The following is a 17,213-nucleotide window of genomic DNA, read 5'->3' as shown; positions in this document are numbered from 1 at the left end:
AGCAAGGCTGTTACCAGGCAGGGTTCAGGCTCATGCAGCAGACTCCAACTCTGGGAACCCAAAGTGAGTCGGCAGGGAAGGTGAGCCACCGGACAGTCACCCTCTGCGCAGCATCAAGTCACGGTTGGGGGTTAATGAGAGCACCCCGTTTTTCTGCATATTAGGCGCTGAATGTGCATGGTGGGATGGAGATGGGCTGCACCAGGGACCACTGTCCCACACCTCTCCCCTTGTGCATGTGACCTGGCCTCCACTCCTGGGCTTATCATGAGGCTTGGCCTGCCAATCAGAACCCCGTATCTCTCTGAACAAGCTGGTTAGCTTAGGGGTTGCCACGAGACCCAAACTGGCCCAATCAGAGTCTAGCAGTCAATTCTGGGAGCTGCCCACTGGTCTGGCGTGGAGCCGGCAATGGAGAAATGCAGCCCGAAGAGCGGAAGTAAGCTGGAGGCTCCTTTCAACCTTGCTCTAACGCCTGGTCTAGCGGAATCTGGACTTTGCAATTAACCATTTTCCATTTTTGCTGTGGTATGATTACATGGTAAGGTTTTACTATTTAATTTTTTTAAAACTAACACAGAAAGACAGAATAAGGAGAAACCAAGGCCCTCCTCTCTCTGGTTGGGACAGGCCACCAGCAGGGCTGCACCCATGCCCTCTGCAGTGTTCCAAGAGGCCCCTAGTAGGGAAGCAGCAGCTTCTGCTGCCAGCGGTAGGCAAGAGGTTAGACCCTGGAGCTCTGCAAGGCCCCTAAAAGTATGTTTGCATAGCTCCCCTCTCTTCACAGGGTCATCAAGGAAAGGGCTCTAGAGAAAGGTGGAGCTAAACAAGAGGCTGCTCAGGAAACTGCAGTGGAATGGAAATGAAAGGTCCCCATCTCAGGCAGGGACCTCAAGGGGGCTTATGTTTCTTCCCAAAGCCATCATTCAAGGAGACTAGATAAGAACCAGATCACCTGGAGACCATACCCAGCCTGCACTTCATCCCACTGCCACCGGTGACTCCTGCTGACTAGCTCCAGTGTGCCTCTTCTGCAGGATTTCATCTTTCTCCTAAAAGCTTTCAGGAGGGCAAAGGCACCGTTCAATGGCACCCCACCCACCACTTACCTAAGTTTATGATGAAAGAGCGAGCCCCTTCCCAACATCCCCCAACACCAAACTTCTGAGATTCCAAGGGCCGAAACCATACTTCAGAAGAAGAGGTTGGGATGGCCTGTGACAGTGCTGAAGGGGCAGCTATAGTCAATGACACAGAAGAGTAACTCAACTCCAGCACAGGTGCCATCTTCATAGCTCAAAGGACTTAGGCTCCAGACAGTGCTGGGAGAGAGAGAAGCTTGACTGTGTATCACACATCAATCATGATAAAATCCAGTCATTCTGCAGACCAAAGGCAGCAGTTTGAAGTCAAGGGACAAATGTGAACCGTCCCAACAGAAAGGCCTGCATTAGCTTTCTATATCAGTTGCATTGGCATGGGGGCTTACCTTTCTCAGCTACCACACAATCATCTGAGAAACAGCAGGTACCATCCACCTTGTGTAACTGTCACAAGTGTTCATGAGAAGTGTCACCCACCCAGGACCCTGCCAAACATTCAGTAGTTATTCGCTTTCCCATCAGATATCTTTGTTTGAAATCATTTTCTAAAAATGATTAAATCAGCTAACTCACTTTAGTGAATTCCTAAGATGTTAAAAATTCCATTCTAGGTACTATGGGGGTGAGTGGGGCATTAGACAAAGGACATGAAAGGGAATGTTTCTTCCCAAAGCACAGCTCTGGGGAAGTGAAGGCACCTGCCTGAGAGTGTGAAGGGCATTCATCATCTCAGCTTAGTGGTACACGGCTGAGGGCAGCAGGGAGAGCTTTCTGGAAAGGTTGGCTGTGGCGAGGAGAAGGAAGGCAACAAATGGGAAAGGAATAAGTGAATTTTCTCTACAGGGGCAGAAGTTGCCTGGCAGTCGATCCATAACCCTGGGGAAGGGTCTGGAGACTACTCGAAGGCAAGCCATGTGTCCCCTAGAGGGTCAAGGGGACTCAGCATGTGCCCCGGAGCTGGAGCTGGGGGTCCCACACCCCTGCTGCTGCATCCAAAGGAGAAATTTCTGATAAAGAATGGGATCCAGGTAAATATCCAAGCTCACTCCCATTTCTAGCCACTCTGCCAAGGCCATAAGCCTCAAGGTTGAAGGAATCCTTGAAGGGCAAGAGGGTACAGCCTGGGGTTCAGAAATCTCGCTGCCACATTCCTGTCCACAGCAGCTGAGCCTCTGCTTAAACATCACATTGCTAGGAGTCACCACATCACAGGACTGTCTCTACTGTATCACTTTGGTAGAGAAACAGTCTTCCTAAAATTGGACCAAGATTTGTACCTATTCAAATTCCACCCCTTGGTCCTAGCTCAGCCCTTTAATGCTACCCTGAAGAAATCTAATTTGTCATTCAATGACAGCCCTTCAAATTCCTGAAGACCCTCCACCACCCCATGAAGCTTTTCGTCTCCCAGGTTCTCTCGTCCAGCCTTCCATGACCCCACTCTAGACACCTCCAGGTTACCATGTGGGCCCCCATGTTCCTATGGTGTCTGCACAGAGCAGAATATAGGTATCCAGACCCTGGATCTCAACTCTATTTAACCATGTAAATTAAGAGCACATTAATTTTTTTTATTATTTTATTGGGGAAGGGGAATAGCTTTGGGAAATCGGGGAAGGGGAACAGACAAGTTGCTGTCCTTTTGCTCTTCAGTCTAGTTGTGGAGGACATCACTTCACTGGCCCATGTTGGTATTATCATTGCGCTCTTCCCGGGTAAGGCAGACCAGTCGCCGGCCACTAGGCAGCTGCTCATGGCAGCTCTTGGCAGCTCACGCTGGCTGCCAGCCACTCACGATAGCTTATGGCAGCCCACTGCTGCTTCACTGCAGCCTACGCCATCGCCGGTGACTCGCGGCAGCCCAGCTCCAGGTCAAGTTGTTGTTCACCATCTTAGCTGTAGAGGGCGCAGCGTCACTGGCCCTAATGTGGGATCCGAACCGGGGCCCTGCTGCACAGAGCTGGCACTTCCAAGCGAACTTTTAACCAACGTGCCACTCAGCTGGCCCAAGAGCACATTGATTTTTAACATCTGACACAGGTGGCTCAAATTCAATGAGTTCACTAATACACCTCTATTCTCCAATACATACACGGAACAGTTGCTCTTTAACCAGTGTTTTCCCATATTATGATCAATCAGGGAATTATTTTTTAAAACAGACTTTCCATTTCCCTATTTAATTCTATCTCGATCTCTCCTCATCTTTCCAGCTAATCTGTTATTTTTCAAACTTGGATTTTTCACTTTAAACTTTTGCTTTTCATTAGCTATCTCCTCCAGAACTTATACCATTGGAACATATGGTAAACAAGCCATATTTGATTAGGTCTTCAAGTCATTGAAAAATAAATGTTATTCAAATGATCCTGTTATTCCAAGTACTCAGAGATTGTTCAAAAGCAAGTTTTAAGATATGCATGACTTCTCAAAAACTTCTACAAATTGAAATGCTACTGTTGATAATGCAGCCACTCAGTGACCCACACTTTGGGCTGCAGGAAACACTGGCTTCCTCCTTGCCTGTGGGATCTTTCCAAGGGACAGTAACATCCAACTTTCTGAGAAATGATCTCACTAAAATTAATTAGAGTTATATTTTCAAGTGCAAAAATAAATATAACACTTGCTATTCAGGTACTGAGGAAGATACCTAAGTTTGTCTGCAACGTAGATTCCCCCAGGCCAAGCCTTCAATATGGGTATATGCAAAATGTGTCCAAATACACAAATGTGGCCTTGTGTACTTGGTGCTTAATGCCAGTAAAATGCTGACTGGCCTTAGAGGAAGGAAACAGACTTTCTATAGCCAACCCTTAAGCATCAACTGGGAATAACATTTATCCAGTATTAAAGACAAAATTTGACCATAAGTATTTGTAACCAACATAACACCTGCCTAAACTCAGATGGTATAAAAGCACCGCTGGCACAGCTCAGTCAAAAATGGCACACAGCTGGAAACAGAGTTTATTTATTTGTCTATCTATCTTTAAATCAAAGCTGTTTTTTCATGGTTCTAATTTAAAGTATCTTTCCTTCCTCGGTGTTTCCTGATGCCAGCCCAGGGAAGTAAGGCAAGCCATGTGTGTGTGTGGTTGTATTTAAGAAATGAACAAATTAGGAATCCATGATTTGCTCACTTCCTACAATTACTCTGGCTCTTAGTAGTCATTAAATAGACAGCAGCTATCAGACTTACTGCCTTTATTGTCAATCTGTACTCCGGCAGAGACTTGGGGGTTAATTGCCTTCTTTCCAGTGTCCAGAACTGAGCCTAGATCATTGAAGGTGCTCTATAAATATGTGTTGAATGAATGGGGAAAGCAGTTAAGCTTGAAGCGATGACAGCCCGGCAGGCCCAGGGCAACTGGAGCCTGGGCTCTAACCATGAGTGCCTGTCCACTCTGCTGATGCCTTCCACCTTCCTGAACCAAGAAAGGGCGAGGTTGGCTATCACCTCAGTGTCACACCAGCAGGAAAATGTTCTGCCCCTTTGAGAGAGCAAGTGGGAAGGAGCAACCTCACTGCTAAACCAACTCCCAGCTACTTTTGTTTTCATTTTCTTCTGCCAATAAGGGAAGTAAACCCAGGTAATTGTGTTGGTATGTGAATGTAAGGCCTGTGACAGACACAAAGCATTTCACAGATAGCTACTTCTCTTCTCCAAGACTGAGTGCTGATAGAGAAGAGGCCAACTCTGTAGTCTAGATGCAGAACTTGAAAAACACTCATCTTTCCTCAGTACACTTCTCTAGAATTTGATGTTCTCTTCAGCAAGCCAGTTTTGGAAGATGAAATTGGTGAGAAATGAAAGAATTGGCTTTGCAAAAGCAGAACATAGCAAGGGGACCTGTCTCACACATGGAAAGCCGGGCAGAGCACAGAGACGGCTCATGAATCACATCTCAGAACCAGGCCTCAGGACAAACTCCTTCCCTCCTTGCTGATTCCTCTGGCCCAGACATTACTGTAGTCACTAAATCTGATTTAATGGTGATGAAACTTGCTCACTCTGCTACTTACTACCACTGAGAGAATAGACGCTCAGAACTTCAGCTGAATGGGCTCATAAACCAAGTATGAAATTCCTCACACATCATTACTTGATTTCATGACTATGAACTTTAGCAAAGAGAAGCTGTAGTAAAATATAAAGCAGTAGCGACACTTAAACATAAAAAACTCCCAAAGCTGTTCTTTTCCAAGGAAGGTCCCAGGCACACTTAGGGTTCACAGAACACAAGAGCTGAACTGCCACTGGTAACACCAGGTCAACCCGTGAATTTGGGGTCACTAAAGCTTCATGTTTTCTAAATTCCCTACAGAAAATAAATGTATGTTCCTTGAGGCTATACTCTGTAGAAAGTACTGCACTCAGAGTTTAACTCTCAGGAGAGCGTGTCATTGGAGGCCGAACATCTGATCAGAGATGGGGTTCCCACTCCAGCTCCCCATATACCTGGGGCCTTGGTTGTCTTAGCTATAGAATGGCCTAATGATAGGGCCCTCTACCAAGGTGGTTGTGAATACTGCTATTATCTGAATAGTTGTGTCCCCCCAAATATGATGGTATTAGGAGGAAGGGCTGTTGGAAGGTGAGGAGGCAGAAGGGTGGAGCCTTCATGAAATGGATTAGTGCCATTATAAAAGAGACCCCACAGGGCTCCCTTGCCCCTTTTCACCATGTGAGGACACAGCAAGAAGTTACTGGCTATGACCCAGGAGGAGGGAACCTCACCAGAATGTCAGCCTGCTGGTGCCTTGATCTCAGACTCCCAGACTCCACAATTGTGAGAAATAAGTTTCTGTGGTTTGTAAGCTCCCAGTCTGTGGTATTTTGTGATAGCAGCTGGAACAGAGTTAAGACAAGGACCAAATATGAAGTCCCAGGCACAATTATTGCAAAAATTGGCAGACAAATAAACTTAGTGAAAACTGGTGGTGCCTTAATAGAAGATGGGCACCTCAAGTGTCTGTTCTCAGGAGGGAGACTGAAAATGCCAGTTTGCTTTTGTGTAAGTTGCGGGTATCTGTGTCATTGGCTCAGGGTGAATAAGCCTCAAAAGTGCATTTGAATGCCACGCATTAAGCGTTCACCTGCACAGCCCACCTGCTGTGTCCCCGTGGCAGGTGCTGATGGGAAGTCCTCACCTTGGGGTGGGGGGTGGATCTAAGAAGGGTGCATCCCCCACAGTGAAGGCTGCTACTGACCCGCAGGCTCCAGGCACTCACCCATGGCCTGCAGTTCTCAGAGGCTGGAGGGACAGCAGGCTCACCTCACCATGCTCTTCGTTCTGCATCCATCCATCACTCATGTCTGTCCCCACCAGCAACTCCACCACCTTCTCCAGCCACATATGCCCCCCACTGTACGCACAAAGAACCTCCTCTCTAGGCCAGCCACACCCACCATCAGACCCACCATCTCTACCTCCTCAGCATTGAGGGTCTGGCCCCCATATTACTATCCAGAACACTCTCCTTTTGCCTGCCTACCCCCTCCCTCCATTCACATTTCCTTCCCATGGGATGACAATACTAACAGCTATTAAGTGAATGTCCTGTGCCCAGGACTGTTCTGAATCCTTTACACACTCATGTAACCCTACAATAGCTTGTAGGGTATGAGCTATCATCTTACCCCCTCCATTTTCCAGATGAGGAAACTGAGGCACACAGCAGTTAAGTGACTTTCTCACAACTATTCAACTGAAAGGGTTAGGCCTGTCTCCAGAGGTCTTGTCTTAACCAGTTCCTCTGTAACCCTCAGTATCAGAACAGCTTGCTTTTCTATTGCAAAGGTACCTGGACTTCATGATTTTTGCCATATGCCAACTGTATTATTATTTATGTAACATTTTGCAGAGTTGGTTTATTTTTATGTAAATTAATTTTAACAGTAAATTACAGGCTCTGAACCTGAGGTTCACCTTATTCAAAAGGGTAACTAGGGAAAATAGACGAATTGGCTCCAAGATGGCAGATTAGGTAAATGCAATGCCTCCTGCATCCCAGGTTCACACCAAATTACAAATAAATTATAGTGCAATCAACCTCAAGAATCATCTGAAAACTAGCTGAACAGAACACCTATAACTAAGGATATAAAGAAGAGGCCACGTCAAGACTGGTAGGAGGGGGCCAACTGAGTGGCGCGTTGATTACGAGTTAGAGTGGCATGTTGATTAGGAGTTGGCTTGGGACGCCAGCTCTGAGTAGCAGGGCTCTGGTTCAGATCCCACATGAGGGCCAGTGATTCTGCATCCTGTACAGCTAAGATGGTGAACAACAACTCGACCTGGAGCTGGGCTGCCGTAAGTCACCAGTGACGGCGTAGGCTGCAGTGGGCCTGGCCGGTAGTGGGTGTCAGCTTTCGTGACCTTTCGTGAGCTGCCATGAGCCACCATGAGCGGCTGTCCAATGGCCAGCAAGCGACTGCCTCACCCGGGAAGAGCGCAATGATAATACCAACATGGACCAGTGAAGCGACATCCTCCACAACTAGACTTCCTCACTAGTGCTGGGCCTACAACCTCCCCACAAAAACACCCTGACAACACCACAGTCAGCCATGGCCCGTGGCCTGCAGGTTCCCAAAAACTGCCCAAGAGCCACTGAGGCACAGGTCTTAGGTTACCACCCACCAGCAAACGTTTCCAGGGCTACCACGGGCAGTTTGCCCACAGCAAAAAGGCTTCTGCAGCCTGTGGGGTGGGGCCAGCAGCCCAGCAGTCATGAATGTCCCAGGTGATGTACACCAGTTGTGCAGAGGGGTGGGGACCCAGGGTTTCACCAAGGCAGTGCACACACACAGATTTTACCAGACCAATGCAGTCCCAGGTCCCAGACTTGGCCCTTTGGGGGAGGGCTTAACACTGAAAAGATGGCGCTCTTCTACAGGTCACACGTGTCAGGCTCCACACAGGGACAACAATGGTTCCTATCCCTTCAGTTTCTTCTCTGAAGCCACACAACTCAGTCCTTCCCCACATATTCCTGGGCCTCCCGAGCTGCTGCCCCTCCACCAGAGATGAGACAAGTGCCCACAAGCGAGCGAGTCTGTGTGCTGGCTCTATAAGAGGGTGTATGTGTTTCTAGCCGTCCTCTGCCCCACCAGTAAGGGCAGACAAAGTTGTCACTGAACTTCATTGACAGATGCCATGGGAACTCCTCGTCCCAGCACAGGACTCCTGGGTTGGGGAGCCTGGCATGGGGCTGGGACCACTCTCTCTTCAGGGGAGACCTCTGCCACTGAGGTGACCCTCCAAACATTCAACCTCCATCCATTGGCCTGGGGTTAGCCTGCCTTGTGTCCCCCTACCTCCTACCAGTATTTTTTTTTAAAGATTTTATTGGGGAGTTAGGGGAGGGGAACAGGCAAGTTGCTATCCTTTTTTTTAAAGGATTTCTTTACGCAAAAGAAAGGAGAAAACAAACCAACAAATGAAGATAAAAAATGTGAAGAATAAAATGGCAATAACAATGTACCTATCAATAATCACTTTAAATGGAAATGATTTAAATGCTCCAATCCAAGGACATAGGGTAGCTGAATGGATAAGAAAACAAAATTCATCCGTATGCTATCTACAAGAGACCTACCTCAGATCGAGAAACAAACACAAACTGAAACGAAAGGGATAAAAAAGATATTTCATGCAAATGGAAATGAGAAGAAAGCTGGAGCAGCAATACTTATATTGGACAAAATACACTTCAAAATAAAGACTATAAGAGACAAAGAATGACATTACATAATAATAAAGGGATCAATCCAACAAGAGAATATCACCCTAGTAAACATTTATGCAACCAACATAGGAGCACCTAAATATATAATGCAAAAATTGACTGACATGAAGGCAGAGATTAACAGTAACACAATCACAATAGGGGACTTTTAACACCCCACTGACACCAAGACAGACCTTCTAGACAGAAAATCAACACAGAAACAATGGCCTTAAGTGACACACTAAACCAGATGGATTTAATTGATATTTTTAGAGCATTTCACCCCAAAGCAGCACAATACACATTTTTTTCAAGTGCACATTGGACATTTTCCAAGACAGACTACATGTTAGGCCACAAAACAAGTCTCAGTAAATTTAAGAAGTGCAGGCCTACCTACAGAAACAAGAAAAATCTCAAATCAATAGTCTATCTTTACACCTAAGGGAGCTGGAAAAAGAACAGCAAAATAAGCCCAAAGTGAGTACAAGGAAGAAACTAATAAAGCTCAGAGTGGGAATAAACAAAATATAGACTAAAAAAAAATAATACAAAAGATCAAACCAAGATGAAACCAAGAGCTGGTTTTTTGAAAAAATAAACAAAATTGACAAACTTTTAACCAGACACACGAAGAAAAGTAAACAGTGGACCCAAATGTACAAAATCAGAAATGAAAGCGAAGCAACAACTGATGCCACAGAAATAAAAAAATTTAAAAAAATGTTAAGAAAATACTATCAGCAGCTATGTGCCAACAAATTAAACAATCTGGAAAACATAGATAAATTCCTAGAAGTATATAATCTTCCAAGGCTGAATCCAGAAGAAACAGAAAATCTGAAAAGACCGATTACTACCAACAAAATTGAGTTAGTAATCAAGAAGCTTTCAACAAACAAAAGTCTTGTACCTGATGGCTTCACAGGTGAATTTTACCAAACATTCAAAAAAGAATTAATACCTATTCTCCTCAAACTATCCCAAAAAATACAGGAGAAGGGAAGGCTCCCAAGCTCATTTTATGAGGCCACCATTACCCTGACTACAAAACCAAACAAACATTACAAAAAATAAATAAATAATAAATAAATAAAATAAATAGAAAACTGTAGGCAGGTTATCCCTAATGAACAAAAATGCAAATAATCTCAACATCTTAGCAAACTGAATTCAGTAATACATTAAAATGATCATACACTACGATCAAGTGGGATTCATTCCTGGTGTGCAAGGTAGGTTTCAATATCTGCAAATCAATTAACATGATACACCACACAAACAAAATGATAAATAAAAATCATATTGTCATATCAATAGATGGAGAAAAAGCATTTGACAAAATCCCACATCCATTTATGATAAATGCTCTCAGCAAAGTGAGAATAGAGGGAACATATCTCAACATAACAAAGGCCATATAATGACAAACCCACAGTGAATCTCCTACTCAATGGGGAAAAAGCTAAAAGCCTTTCCGTTAAGATCAGGAACAAGACAATGATGCCTAATATCACCACTTTTATTCAACACAGTACTGGAAATTCTAGCTAAAGTGACAGAAAAAGAAAAAGAAATGAAAGGCATCCAAACTGAAAGGGAAAAGTAAAGTTGTAATTATTTGCCAATGACGTGATACTATATATAGAGGACCCAAAAGATTCCACCAAAAAACCATTAGAACTGATAAATGAATTTAGTAAAGTAGCAGGATACAAAATTAATACTCAGGAATCAGTTGCATTTTTATATACCAGTAACAAACTATCAGAAAGATAAATTAAGGAAACAATCTCATTTACAATTGCATCAAAAATAAAATAAAATAAAATACTTAGGAATAATTTAACCAAGGAAGTAAAGACCTGTACCCAGAAAATTATAAGACATTGAAGAGAGAAATTAAAGAAGATACAAATAAATAGAAACATATACAATGCAATGGATGGGAAGGATTAATATAGTTAAAATATCCATACTACCCAAAGCAATCTATAAATTCAATACAATTCCTATCAAAATACCAATGGCATTTTTCACAGAACTGGAACAAATAATCCTAAAATTTATATGGAACAATAAAAGACCCTGAATAGCCACAACAATCCTGAGAATTAAGAACAAATCTGGAGGTATCATGCTACCTGATATCAAACTATACTTCAAGGCCATAGTAATCAAAACAGCAAGGTATTGGCATAAACACAGACACATAGATCAACAGTAAAGAATAGAGAGCCCAGAAATAAATCCATGCCTATATAGTCATTTAATTTATGACAAAGGAAGCAAGAATTTACATGGGATAAAAACAGTCTAGGCAATAAATGGTACTGGGAAAACTGGACAGATACATGCAAAAACATGAATATGGACCACCTTCTTACACCATATACAATAATAAACTCAAAATAAAAGACTCAAATATAAAACCCAAAACCATAAAACTCCTAGAAAAAATATAGGAAATAAACTCTCAGACATTACACTTAGTAACGTTTTTACTGATATATCTTCTCAGGCAAGGGAAACCAACAAACAAATAAACAAATGGAACTACATCAAACTAAAAAGTTTTTTCACAGCAAAGGAAACCATCAACAAAATGAAAAGACATCCTACTGAATGGGAGGAGATATTTGTCAATAAAAAATTATCCAATATTTTGGATAAGGGGTTAATATCCAAAATTTATAAAAATCTCATACAACACAACACACACACACACACACACACACACACACACAATCCAATTAAAAAATGGGCAGAGGACCTGAATATGTCCAAAGAGGACATACGAATGGCCAATAGACATATGAAAAGATGTTCGATGTTACTAATCATCAGAGAAATGCAACTAAAAACCACAATAAAATACCATCTCACTCCTGTCAGAATGACGATCATCAATAAATCAACAAACAACAAGTGTTGGTGGAGAAAAGGGAACTCTTCTGCACTGTTAGTGGAGTTGCCAATTGGTGCAGCCATTGTGGCAGACAGTATGGAGGTTCCTCAAAAAATTAAAAATAGAACTACCTTAGGACCAGCCGAGTGGCTCAGTTGGTTAAGAGCTCGCTCAAAAGTGCGAGCTCTGAGCAATAGGGTCGCCGGTTCAATTCCTGGCCTCAGCTGAGCTGCCGCTGACCTGCCAACAGGTGGCAGGGTGGCTCAGCTAAAAAAAATTTTTTTTAAATAGAACTACCTTATGACCCAGGAATTCCACTCCTGGATATTTATCCAAAGAATCCAAAATACTAATTTGAAAAAAATATGCTTCCCTATGTTTACTGCAGCACTATTCACAATAGCCAAGATATGGAAACAGAAATGCCCATCAAGAGACGATTAGATAAAGAAATTGTTGTACATTTTATACAATAGTGTATTACTCTGCCATAAAAAAGAGTGAAATCTTACCATTTACAACAACATAGATGGACCTAGAGGATATTATGCTAAGTAAAATAAGTCAGCCTGAGAAAGACAAATACCATATGACCTCATTTGTATGTGGAATGTAAAGAACTGAATAAACAAGCAAACAAAACAGAAATAGACTCATAGATACAGAGAACAAACTAATGGTTGCTACATGGGAGGGCGTGGGCATTGGGAGAGAAAGGTGAAGGGATTAGGAAGTACAAATTGGTAGTCACAAAATAGTCATGTGGTTGTGAAATACGGTATAGGGAATATAATCAATGTTGTAAAGACTGTAGGGTGTCAGATGAGTACTGGACTTATCAGGGGGATCACTTCACAGATTTTATACATGCCTAACCACTGCGCTGTACACCTGAAATTAATATAAAATAAAATAAAAAAATAAGTCACGAGGATGTAATGTACAGCCTAGGGAATATAGTCAATACTATTGTGATAGCATTATACAGTGTCAGATGGTTGCTACACTTATGGTGGTCACTTCTTTAGGTTTATAAATGTTGAATAACTATGGAGAACACCTGTAACTAATATACTATTATATGTTAGCTATTGTTTAATAAAAATCTTAAAAAAATAAAATGAAATAAAGGGAAATTAGGAAGAGAAGTGTTAAAAGCCTGCTAACAGTATATTGAGCCTTTCTCATAATCAGGATGGAGGTTAACGGGAGGGAGGGTGGGATTGGGGATGATGGTGGTCTTTTCCTTCATTATTCAGTGACCACTTGCCCCTGGGTACATCTCCATAGGCATGCCCAGGTCAAATGCCATATCCCGAGTCTTTCTTTCCTAAGCTGACAGAGCCCAGCATGCTATTGGCCTCTAGACAAACCTTGTGGAATGGGAGTAAGGGTCAGACTTCAGAAAAGCTCTGTCCTCTTCCCTAATTAACACCTAATTTCCGCCTCGGCCATTTCCCCTCAGACCTCAGCACTTGGCGTAAAGTCAGAGTCTTGGCTCCTGAAAAGAAGTTCTTTCCTTTCCATACTCAAAGCCCAGCTCATATTTCTGAGGGAGCAAGGCACCCATGCACGAAGAACCCCAGAGACTCCTGCAGCTGGCAGCCTGGACAAGAGACACTGATGGACTCCGGTCTGGAACCCAGCCCCAAAAACAGCTGGTGTCCTGGCAGGACATTTACGCACTGGCCAGCAGGCTTGTTTACCTCCTGGGGAAGGCACAGAAGTGATGGCCTTTCCCTGGTGAAATTTAGGAGAGGAAATAGGTTTCAACTATCTAAAAACATGCACTTTTCCCTGTGGTTAAAGAAAAAAATGCCACAGGATGTTGTTCAGGTCCTGGTCCAAGTTTACATGCCCGTATACGATCCAGTGGGTCTCTCTACACTGCTCTATACCAGTCCACTGGGCCACAACAGCAACAACAAAACAGGGAGCAAGCGAAATCACACAGAAAGTTTCAGACCAGACACAGGTGGGGGTGGCTCTAATTCTCAGGCTTTACAGTGAATCCACAGAGCCTTCCAAGTTAACACCCAGAGCAAAGTAAGTAGAGCCAGTTTGTTCTGGCAGACACAGTCACACGGGTGGGAATTCAGAGGGTACAAAAACTCGGTGTGACTGCCTTGGGCCTAGCTTGTTTACCTGGGCTCCTAGTCGCAGCTTGGAGAAACATAAAACTGCTAAGAAAAAAAAAAAAAAGTTCATGTAACCCACTGTTGTGCTAGCAAATGTTTAACAACCAGTGATCTTAGGGAAGAAAGCCCTGACTTATAACATTTCAAATTATTATAGTGTAAATACTCCCACCATGGTCGATTTCCAGTTACCAACATGATTTACCGAATGACTGAGCCAGGAGTTGGGAGGAGGAGCCCCCACAACACCAGACCCCACACCCCAGGTACCTTCAGTACCCCAAAAGCAGCCTTTGACCTCCCGCCCCCACCCCACTCCCCGCACTGAGATTGTCCTTAAAGGTCATTTCAACTGATTTTTTCCTAAATAAAAATAATCATTGTTAATTATTTAATTCATTTGACTCAATATTTACTTATTTGATAATAAATAAATAACTGCTAATAAAAATGGAAGTTGTTCACTTGGAAGAAAAGAGAGGAGCAAAAAGCATGCCTCTTTTATTCTACTCCAAATTACCTCCTTTCCTTTGAACTTATTTTTCAATTACAGCTGACATACAATATTATATTAGTTTCAGGCATACGACATAGTGATTAGACATTTATATAACAAGTCAACTCCTTTTCCAGGCCATGCAGTCCCCCCGACCCTGGGTTTAAGGCACTGAGTTCTGTGTAAATTCAGAAATTGAGCTTCCACAGGCTCCACTCCTGTGCCATGGGTCAGAGGCAGAAAACACTCTCAGATACACTCCATGACAGCCCTGTCACCAGGGCCACTGCAGATGGTTGTGCAGCTCAGCCCTGTTCCAAGGCACTAGCCCCCAGATGCTAAAGTCCACGTAAGGCCTCACACCTCTTTGGAAGGGGCACCGTTTTGCTGCTCCACCAAAGTGCCCCCATTTGCACCAGTTGATAACATGCCAAAGACCTCCTCATATGAAACATTGGACTGGAAAACTGTCCACAATTTATTTGTCAAGTTTAGAAAAAGTAATGGGTTTATAAAATAAGGATAGAAGACTGTCCTTTTGGAAAGTGGTCAGTGAATCTGCAATGAGTCTACATTATGACAGGCCCACCCTGGTAGAAGTGCTAAGTTACAGGGTAAAGACTGGAGCCTGTAAGTTAGAGCAGAACTTAACAGCTGTGGTGCACATGAAAGTGACTTAGAGGTTCTGGTCACCTGCATTGGAGGAGGGACCACCAGGCCTTACCCAAGCAGCCTAGGATCTAAGCAGATACAGGCCTAGTCCCCACTTTGTAACAGTCAACCATCCATGCATCAACCAGAATCAGGGTCCACATACCCATTCTGGACTCGTCCTGCCTGCAGTCGCCATGACATTCTCTCACTCAGCATCCAGGCCAGCCTCCCCAGAATGCATCCGCCACCTCAAGATGCCTCACATCTGGGCTCGTGTGTGTGACTCAGGCTGCACCACATGGCTGCACGAGGGAGCGGTTGCACGGTGGGCTGCTGCCTTGCTGCCACCCAGTATGGTTGGGAGATGCTGGCTTTTTCCTGGAAAGGTTCCACTAGTTTCAAAGGTGCTGAGAGGCAGCTGAACCAGCAATAAACATGGTTTCCTGACCCATGGACCAAAGCCATAGCAATGTGTTTGGAAGCCAGCAGTGATGTGGGTCTCCTGAGCCCATTCTGATTGTGCCAGAGGTGAGGGCTGAAGTCCACCCAGAGGCCGCTCCTCCACATCAGGTGGCTTTGTAAGCACCCAGGATAAATTCTTTCTATTTAAAAGGGTGACAGTGACTTCCCTTTTATGCAACTGAATTCTGACAAAAACATTCTCACCATATTACCAAAGATGAATTTTCAAATACAGATTCTCAGGCCCCACCAGGAGATCCTGACTGCAGGGCCCAAGCAGGATCTGGGTGTTGTGTTGTTGGAAACCTCCCCAGGAGACTCAGGCACACCTGGGCTGGAAATCACTGCTTTGAATCCTACCAGAATAACACATCACTAAAGCTCAAGTATGGGAACTTCTGAAGATGTTGGCATCTGTAAGACCCCACCTAACCTCTTCCAAATTCCATGCCCAAACTGTATCAACTCAGTCAAAGCTTTTCCTCCAAGACCTCTTCTGAGCAGAACCAGCAGGGGAAAGGGACTATGTCAACCCAGAGAACACATGAATCCCTCCCCCCACCCATCTGCCAATGGCCCAGAAACCTCACTCCAGGCTTCTCAGAGGAAGTTTGACTGGATTAGTTGACAGGAAATTCTCAAGCCTCTCACCCACCCCAACTCCTTGCTGTTACCACATTTAGATGAGGTTTAAGACAGACACAGGGAGGACCAGGAGAAAGAATGTTAAGGGCACACCAGGCAGGGCAGCACCTGTCCTGAGAAGCATCCAGCACCCATCCAGTACCCCTTCCTCTGGTATCCACAGTAATACCCTCTTGCCTCCAGGCACCCTAAGGCCGACAGGGCCTCTCGAGCATGTGCGCTCTCTGCTTCTCACTATCCCACAATCACACCAGGACTCCACAGCCCTTGGTCTGGCCTCCTCCTTGAGCTGTCCCTTGTCCCTCCCTCCAGGCCACCTAGAGCCCCTGGCACTGATGACCCCTTGCCTCCCCAGCTGGTGTTAACACTTAATGTGTGTCTTGGTGTGTGGCTGAGAACTTGACATCTGGAACACATCACCCTGGTCAGTGAAACGGCACACAGCAGAGTTCAGCCTCTGTACACAGGCCTCTGGGCCTGTCACCAAGTTATTGCTGCAGAGCAGCAGGGTCCCCATTAGTGCCTTCACCTCCTCCCTCATATGGGATGGAGAACTCAGGTTTCTCAGCACAGCCAGAGAGCCAAGCAAAGCTGAGTTCAAACCTTATTCCTGGCCTTTCCTGCTGGATGATCTTGAGGGTTCCTGAAGCTCTTTGGGTATCAGATCCTGGGCTTTAAAACCAAGAGCCACCATGAATATGAACAAAGATCACTAGTGTGAACTCCTGTCCAGTCAACCAGGGGCTACCCCCAGGACACAGGGTCAACCAGACAGAGGGATGGGATGTCCTATTCCTAGCCTGGCTGCAGGAATGTTACCACAACCTTCCCAGGAGTCATTCCTGGTGCCACTTGTCCCAGACAGGTCCTGATGGGGACCAGACATCAGGCAGGGTAGTGTATGACCCCCACAGCATGGCCCGCTGCAAAGCTGTGAGTCAGGCTTACCCCACTGTCTTGAGCTTCCAGAAGCAGAAGGGGAAACACAAACAAGACTTTTAGAAGACTCAGCTCCAAGCACCAGTGGCAGCAGAACCTGTGCTCTTCCCCCCACCCACCCCAGAGCCCAC

At 44.6% G+C, this 17,213-nt stretch overlaps 1 protein-coding gene across 1 annotated transcript in view; it reads right to left on the bottom strand.

The window, feature by feature from the left end:
• Window positions 1–17,213, bottom strand: part of ACSS1 (acyl-CoA synthetase short chain family member 1) — a gene marked incomplete at its 5' end in the record, with an annotated part of 60,986 nt that overhangs the window by 28,908 nt on the left and 14,865 nt on the right. The window lies entirely within an intron of this gene.

Source organism: Hipposideros armiger, unplaced genomic scaffold (assembly GCF_001890085.2).
Source record: "Hipposideros armiger isolate ML-2016 unplaced genomic scaffold, ASM189008v1 scaffold_1311, whole genome shotgun sequence".
NCBI classification, from domain to species: Eukaryota; Metazoa; Chordata; class Mammalia; order Chiroptera; family Hipposideridae; genus Hipposideros; species Hipposideros armiger.
Note: the sequence above shows the minus strand (reverse complement) of the source record. Positions and strands in the feature narration are given on the sequence as shown.